This window comes from Palaemon carinicauda, chromosome 7 (assembly GCF_036898095.1).
Source record: "Palaemon carinicauda isolate YSFRI2023 chromosome 7, ASM3689809v2, whole genome shotgun sequence".
Lineage (NCBI taxonomy): Eukaryota > Metazoa > Arthropoda > Malacostraca > Decapoda > Palaemonidae > Palaemon > Palaemon carinicauda.
This window is the reverse complement of record NC_090731.1, coordinates 58,244,569-58,253,989: the sequence shown is the minus strand read 5'-3', so window position 1 is coordinate 58,253,989 and position 9,421 is coordinate 58,244,569.

The following is a 9,421-nucleotide window of genomic DNA, read 5'->3' as shown; positions in this document are numbered from 1 at the left end:
GCCTACAGGAGGTTATACGGTTTTTTCATTTACATTTTTTTCATTGTTAATTACTCAATAAGATTTATTCTAATGTCATGGAGCAAATTTGAATTAATTTTCTGTATCCTTGGTACATAATTTACATTTGCTTTTTATTTCAAATGATATTGATAATATATCCCTTATCACTAAAATTAAGTTTTCCCTGCGATTGATATCACAAACCATGTTTAAGCAATTTTTAGACCTACACAGTATATTTGCTCGCACGCCAAACCCTCGCTCATTTATTTACCTGTCAGAGTTGTCCATCATTATCGTATTTGTAAAAGAGTAAGAGCAAATGAGGAATTGCCTGAGGAGTTGTAGGCCTACATATAAAGAGAATAATTTATTACAGCCTCCCTTGACCGACACAAGTTGGTTTATAAGGATTAGGCCTCGTCTTCAAAAGGCTCACGTCTTGAATCACATCTATTAGGCCATTTTTGTGTGCATAGAGTCCATCAGGGCAGGAATCGAGGAAGGATCGTTCAAATAAAGACGAGAGGAAATTGGAAGGTAAAGGGGAAATATGAGAGTTTCGGATGGAGGCTGAAATAGTGGTTTAGATGGAAACACAAACCGGGAGGGGAGGAGGATTGGGGGTGAGAACTTACTTCATTCAATGAGGTGGGGGAAAAACTGAAATACTCTATATATTCAAATAAGATATTATGATTTTGATAACTTGAAGAAAAGAGTAAGCTGGGTCTAAGAATCTTGGGTTAAAAATCTACAGTTACATATCGTTGTATATTTTAAAAACACTGGAGCTTTCTGAAGAGACGCGTGAAAAAAGTGCGTAAACTCATGTGTTTTTAAAATAATTTATTATTATTATTATTATTATTTCTATTAGCTAAGCTGCAACCCTAGTTCGAAAAAAAGCAAGACGCTATAAGCCCAAGGGCTCGAACAGGGAAAAATAGGCAAGTGAGGAAAGAATATAAGGAAATAAATAAACGATATGAAAAATAATTAACCATTAATAGAATATTTAAAAAGCACTTATAACATATTTTATAACGATACCTAAATGTGAATTTTTAATACCCATAATAACGGCGTTATTAGAGAGAAGGAGAATGAGTGAGGAGCAACAGCGAAATTCACCAACAAAGAATTGCATAGGAATTGGAATTTTATCAACTTATAAGATCATCATCATCATCATCTCATCCTACGCCTATTGACGCAAAGGGCCTCCGTTAGATTTCACCAGTCGTCTCTGTCCTGAACTTTTAATTCAATACTTCTCCATTCATCATCTCCTACTTCGAGCTTTATAGTCCTAAGCCATATAGGCCTGGGTCTTCCATTTCTTCTAGTGCCTTATGGAGCCCAGTTAAAAGTTTGTTGAACTAGTTTCTCTTGGGGAGTGCGAAGAGCATGCCCAAACCACCTCCATCTACCCCTCATCATGATCTCATACACATATGGTACTCGAGTAATCTCTCTTATAGTCTCATTTCTAATCCTGTTCTGCCATTTAACTCCAAATATATTACCGAGGTCTTTATTCTCAAATCTACTAAATCTATTGGAGACTGTTTGATTGTCATACCAAGTACAAGGAAAAAGGCGATTTGTTTTAAGTGTTGAAATTGAATTCAATAGGACCGTGTACGGCAGGGGTATATTTCATATTACATCTCTTATGACTGCTGGATAATTATTGTCTTGCCTATATCTGATTTTAGAATGAGGCTCAAGTTCATGTCCTTCTAGGAGCAGATGCAATTATTGTTTATGAATACCATTGGTGATTAATTTCCGAAGTATTATAAACTTCTTATTAAAGAGTATTTTTGGCTTTAGTCGTGAAGTTAGAAAAACAGTACCGGTCGCTAAGTTTTTTTCCCTTTTCCACCTTACCTGTTGCAAGGTATATAGATTTCTAATTCCTTGCATTTGCTAGCACCGACCCCAATGTTTAGCACAGGAACGTGTAGTTCTGATTTTCGTTGACTGATATTAAAAATTATTATTTATTTGTAATCGCTGATATTTAGTTTAGCCCACAATTTTCTCGTTATTCAGCCTTCTTGTTTGCATTTATCTGCTTCTCAAACATTAAAGATTCAAACAACAGCGAGTATCTAACGATTGTGAAATGCTCAACAAGCATTAGAATTATAGCATAAGTTATCTCGCTTAAGTCTATTTATGGCTTCTGTGGCTGTAACCACAGATTTCAATATCATATAAATAAGTAAAGGAATACTTTTCCTTCCAAATGACTATAATTAATTGAGCCAAATATCTGTTTAATATCTTTTCCAAAAGAAAATGAACGTTTTTTTTTTTGCACAGTTTACAATTCATCCAGTCAGTTATAGGTGAGCAAACAAAGAAAACGATTGATTTCAATTGAATTTAATCTTAACTCATTTCGTATGTCTAAGCAGCTCGAAAACTTTAGAAATAAACAGCAATGATGCGGAATAGCTTATTTTACAGTTATCTTCTCTCTTAGACGATAGCCAAAAAAAAAGTCTATATTTTTCAAGCAAATAAAAAAAAAAAAAAAAAAGCGCAAATGAAAGACTTGAAAAAAAATGAATTTGTAGTGGTCTCTAGTGGTAATATTTTTTTTTGTTTCCTGTTGGACATTTGTTTTAAAAATCTACTTTGGAGGATAATTATTACCTGAGATTAAACCAAGATTGCCTTCATTCAAAATTACATAAATTTTCGACCTTAAAAAAGAAATTTAAAGCAAACACAATATCAAAATATGGAAAAAAGAAGAAATAAATAAAGTATAATAGATAAAGGATGATTTTGAATCAAGTAATAACCTTTAAAAGATTTTCACTGGCACCTTAAAAAAAAATGGGAGTGAACAGCACTTCACACAATACCCTTTAAAAAGGGATGAAAGATTTGAAGATGGTCGTCTAGACACCCCCATTCACCTAATACTCTTAAGACTGGATCGTCTGGGGCTATCCACGACATCGTCAATAGAACGGAGTATCTGAACCATATCCCTGCATATCCCAACACCTCCAATGCCCATTATCTCCTCCAAGGGCTATTGTGCCCAAGCTGAAGGTGCCATTACCACCCCATTTGCCTCCGGGTATCGGTGTCCCATCTGACGGAGGGTATTAGAGAAAGTGGTCGGCGTGACAAAAGGAATGGCCATTGTAATATAAGTTTTGAGTGAAGGCAGCAGACATCGAGCGTCGGCCTTATTCCGTCAAATGATGACTCAGATATTTCTTTCGATGGGGTTGCGGATTAAATCCTTCTTGGGATTAAAGATAACACTACAGAAAAGAGGAGTGGAAAACTCCTTTCTGATATTTATGTTGAAATGACAGGTAGCCTTTACGCCCATAGCCATTCTCGGGTATTTTGCAAACGGTGAAAAAGTACTAGTACAGCTGTGAAGAAAATGGAAAGGATAATAATAGTAAAACTACTTCTCATAATGAAAACATCTTATAGCGAAATATTTTATCATATCAATGCTGCAATAGATAATGTCACAAGTAGCTTAATCTGTTAATGTTCAAATTTGCATGAATGACGTTTCAGTCATTTAATCAAATGTATTACGTTAATAAGAATTACAAGATTTATATTAGTCTTGATAGATACCGATTCAAATAACAGAGAGAGAGAGAGAGAGAGAGAGAGAGAGAGAGAGAGAGAGAGAGAGAGAGAGAGAGAGATTCTTAATTAAAATACAATTTGTTGGTTTAATAGTCAATTGTCTTCATTATTATAATACATGTGGCATTGGTAGAATAAAATAGCACCCTAATTGTTGATACATTGATAAAATATGATTGAATAATACATTTGAAGTTTTTCCAATTAACTTAGAGTTCAATCCGATTTCCAGTTTTCATGACATCATGGAAAAGTAATTGACTGTATATAACTACATACCTGAGTTGGTTTTAGTATAGAGACAACATTGACCGATTTAGGCAATCCGTCCCTGTAAATATCTCAGGTACCCAAACGCCACTTCTTTCCCGACAATATCTCGTTATCTCTGTAGTTTACACAGGTGTATTGTGTTTGCGAGGGCAGGCAAATAGTACCCCGTGTGTGGTCCAGTGAAGGTGTAAAATGCCCATACCACCGCAAGTACCGATATCCTATTACGGGTTCAACAACACACCTGTAATAAAGCCGGCGTAATATATTACATGTCAGGAGGGATTAGAGAAACCACAGACTAATATATTACCTGGGTGTTGGGAGAAATATTTTCTCAAGAGGACGTGTCTTCGACAAAATAATTCTACTTCAAGTTTCTTTCACTTGTTCATAATAAGAACTATCACAAAATGACACGGCTTTCACTGCAATTTCATATTTGAGTCTTCATAATATTATGGTGTAGACTAAGTTATGCTTCACAGAAGACTGCAGCCATACTTATGGGGTACTTCACATTAAGGAAAAAAATAATGTTAGTATATTCTCGCTACTCTTTTATTTCTTTTGACTATAAATTCATGCTTATACACATAAACATTGAATCATAGCAATTACATATAGGTTAGTATAGTCTCTTCTTTCTGAAAAAAATTGTCTCTCAGTCATCCCACCAAGCTTTATACGGTATCCGTATTTAGTGTTTGATAACATCCTGACAGATTTGTGTAAAGTACGTTCAATCCCTGTACTTGTTCTGCGAAAATATTACAACTCATTATCTGAATGCAACGAGATATATTACTGTGGTGAATATGGATGATTATAGAAAAGTACGTATGCAAATAAATATGAGTACGACTTTAAAACATGCACGCAAGTGTACCCAAAAACAAATAATCACACAAAGACAACAATTAGCAATATGGTACCCATCCCAGAGCGAAGAAAAGGTAATAACCGTAAAGAAAGTAATATTGCCATGTGAACGAATATGTTTAGGAATATTAAATAAACATAATCCCCCCCCCCCTTTCCCGAAAAAAAGACGTGTCGGTAATAACAAATAATCAAACGCATATGTTCATGAATCATTTATAAAGATACATTTTAATGCCATACAACATGGCACATGGGAATCTTTCACACACACAAATATAAATTATATAGCGATACCAATCACAGTAAATCAGACTGAAACATAAAAACAAAAACAAATATATGGAGGATCCTTTAATTAGTACGGAAACATTATTGTTTGAAAGAATGATAAAACGAGCAATGCAGAAATTAAGCAATGAAATACAAAGAGAAGACAATTATGGCAATTAATATTTGTTACTCGCCAGTTAATGCAAACTTATACGTTGTCAGTAATAATAATTATCGCAACATGCAAACCTTCCTTAAACAACACGGGATGACTGCAAAATGCGTACAGAGAGAGAGAGAGAGAGAGAGAGAGAGAGAGAGAGAGAGAGAGAGAGAGAGAGAGAGAGAGATCCCCCTTGTGTGTTTACGCGCGCGTGTATGAGCGGCAGCTTAAGTAGGAAATATAATAAACATGTAAATTGACGGTGAGCGGCCGGAAGCCGTGATGCTAATATTGGTCTGGCGAGGGAGTCACTCTAAAAGAACCTTGTGGCAGCTTCGCGTGATAAAGCGCGACGGTAATTGCTTGCAAAGACGCGAACTAGCGGCCACATGCAAACTACCGGTCTCCTACGCAAGGCATCTGAAAACCCGAGAGGAGTTTTAGATGAACGGCTATTGCGAATAAGAGTTTATTGTCATCATTACTCTTTTTACTTGTCAAGCTACAGCCCTGGTTTGAAAAGCAGCAATCTCACGGCCTCTAGCATGGAACGAACCAAGGAAAGAGCAAATACTCTATAGATAAAAATTTTAAGATCAGTAACTATGTTAAAACAGATCTGTCGTATATAAAATATATAATGAGTCATGTCAACATCCTCAAAAGAAAATCATTCACAAACAGTTTGAACTTCTGAAGTTCCAGGGATTGAACAGCATTATTAGAAAGATTATTCCATAATCAGGTAACAGCTGGACTAAAACTTATTGGATACAGCGTAGTCTTGTGCCTTGTGATGGAAAGGGCATGGCTGATAGGATTAACTGCATATATAACACTAAGTACATCATGGTACATTCTGTAAATATCTGACTGCAATGGATGATCTGAATCATGAAAAATCTTATGTAAGATGCGTAAAGCTTTAACTGAACAACGGTGCCAGAGTTAATATCCAAGTCAGGAATAAGAAATTCCATAGACCATAAGTATTTATCTAACAAATTATGATGAGACTCAGCAGCTTAAGAACAGGCAGGTAAACAATACTTGAAGTAAGGTAAAAGGAAAGAATTAATACCTTTCCTAATGAACAACCAACCACCAAAAGTCTTGGAAATATTTCTCAATCATTCTTTTTTTGCGCGCAATTGAAGTAGGAACAGACCGAATATGTTTTTATAAGTAAATGTATAATCAAAACCCATACCTAGAGGTTTAAATGAGTTATATATAGTTAAAGAGGCATATCAATGGTGAGGAGCCTCAAGGCCCATTTACAATCATGCTTTCAGTTTTGTTTGGGTTCAGCTTCATACCCCAAAATATGCACCATGGCCTAGTCTTAGCTAGATCTCCACTAAGACATCCTACAGCTATAGGTCTATATTCTATAGATAGATTGTATTCAAAGAGAGTAGCATCATCTGCATATGCAACAAACTTGTTTTCTAGCCAAATCATATATACTTAAATAGTATAAAAAGTATTAATCCGAGAACAATACCTTGAGGAACATCAGATATAACATGTCTATAGGCACTATGGTGCCTTTCAACTACTCTCTGTAATCTATTACTTACAGATTCAATAACAATGTTTAGAAAAGACCCAACTAGTCCTATCTGTTTAAGTTTAAAACCAAGGCTGCATGATTAACATGGTCAAATGCGGCAGTAAAATTAAAATCAATTATACGAATTTCCTGACCACAATCAATGGATTTCTGTACTCTATTAGAAATTGTAAGAAGGGCATCACATTTTTCAAAGACTTTATGAAAACCAAACAGTATATTAAGGAAAAGATGATGAATATCAGTGTACCTATTTAGGCGGTTTCCCAAAATATATTAAAAAGCTTACGAGAATATGGGAGTTATGGATATTATTATTATTATTATTATTATTATTAAATGCTAAGCTACAACCCTAGTTGGAAAAGCAGGATGCTATAACCTCAGGGGCCCCAACAGGGAAAATAGCCCAGTGAGGAAAGGAAATAAAAAAAAATAGAATATTGTTAGTAACAACGTTAAAATAAATATTTCCTATATAAACTATAAAAACTTTAACAAAACAAGAGGAAGAGAAACTAGATAGAAGTGTGCCCGAGTGTACCCTCAAACAAGAGAACTCTAACCCAAGACAGTGGAAGACCATGGTACAGAGGCTAGAGAATAGAGAACAATGGTTTGATTTTGGAGTGACCTTCTCCTAGAAGAGCTGCTTACCATAGCTGACAAGTCACTTTTACCCTTACCAAGAGGAAAGTAGCCACTGAACAATTACAGTACAGTAGTTAACCCATTGGGTGAAGAAGAATTGTTTGGCAATCTCAGTGTTGTCAGGTGTATGAGGACAGAGGAGAATCTGTAAAGAATAAGCCAGACTATTCGGTGTCTGTGTAGGCAAAGGGAAAGAACTGTAACCAGAAAGAAGGGTCTTTTGTAGTACTGTCTGGGCAGTCAAAGGACCCTATAACTCTCTAGCGGTAGTATCTCAGCAGGGGGCTGGTGCCTAGGCCAACCTATTACCTATAAGTGGATATGGCAAAATAGGCTGAAATAAGCAGCTCTAAAGCTACCACAAACATATTAACCCGATGGAGTAACATTACCAATTCTCCAACAAGTGCAAAAAGAATCTTTTCTAGCTAGCTTGAAAAAAATAACAGACAACTTAGGAACTAAGGAATCACCTGCCTTTGTAAAAAGCAAAGGAAAAATACCATTTGGACCTACGCCTAGAGCCATATGGATCAAGGTCCAGTAGGAATACTTTATTTTAACAGGACCGTAATGCTTAACTAGTTAGTTTATCTTTAGGAAAACAGGAATGAAGATGATTGTTTCCATTAATCTACTTACTGTCAAACATATCAGGCAAATGGGTTGTATTATCCTGTGAACAGTGAGTAATAGAGCTATCTGGCTTCAGCAAAGGAAGAACCAGTTAGTTTACACCAAAGCTGATCTGAGGGTAGCCCACCATTTATGATCCTGGGTTGTACCAGAAAGTGTTTCTTTTCTAATTAAATTGTATTCCTTTTCACTTGAAGTATAAACTCTCTGAGCAGTGGATTTCAGCTGAGTATATTTATTCAAAGTCTAATCTGATTTGTTACCTTTCCTGAAAAGATAATCTTCCTGTTTATACAAATAAGTACGTCACTGAATAAGGGTTTATCCTTCGCTTAGTATTTCAACACACAGAAAGGCATATATCTCTCAATTATGATGACCCGATTTTCATTCAAGAGAACATCAGACTCTGCCCTTTATACAACTGAGACCAATATAAGTGCAAAAGAACAGAAAATTCAATTCTATTCTGCTTGATATTTTATATATAATCTTCAAATAGTAGGACACTAAAGACTAGGCTCCTTAGTTTCAATTACTAATGAAACGAAAGCATGTTCAGATGTCCTAACTGGAGGAACAACCTTACATGTTATAACACCAAGGCAGCCAGTGTATACCAAGTCCAATGGACTTTTGAGTAGCCTCATGTATGATTCCCTCAATGGCTGATTCAGAGGCAAAATTCATAATTAAAATTTAAATTACCCCAGCAGGATAAACCAAATTTAACCCCTTCTTATGGTGAGCATTGAAATCCCCAAGAAGAGCAAAAGAGGCCTATCTATCCTCTTGTATGTTAACCATAGTTGTATGAGGACAATCAAAGATAGAATCATCTAAGACTGAATTTGGATGGATGGAACGCAAATAAAAGTTAATCATGCCGCAAACTTTAATGACCTAAATCTCAAGGCATTCCCATCCATAGCAGGACTATTGAGAAGTATGGTACTCAATCCTAATGTAAACTACCATAACCATTTCTGAGGCATAACATCCCATTTCAAAATAACTGGATTCTTAAAATCTGGAAGAAACAGTTCAGATGACTGCTGCATTTACAAAACTAATATTTCTGAGCATATTACATTATCATATTTTCTGGAGGCAACTGCAAATACACTAGACGACATTGGTGAAGTCTAAGACTCACTAGTCCTGAATTTTTTTCAGTATCTCCCGACAGAATAAAAATTAAAAACAATAAAAAGGCGTCATCATACATGAATACAGGCTTGACTACAATAACAATATATACACAACTTTATTCAGAGCGAATCCTACAACTCACAGACTAGGGACAAATTGTTGGATAA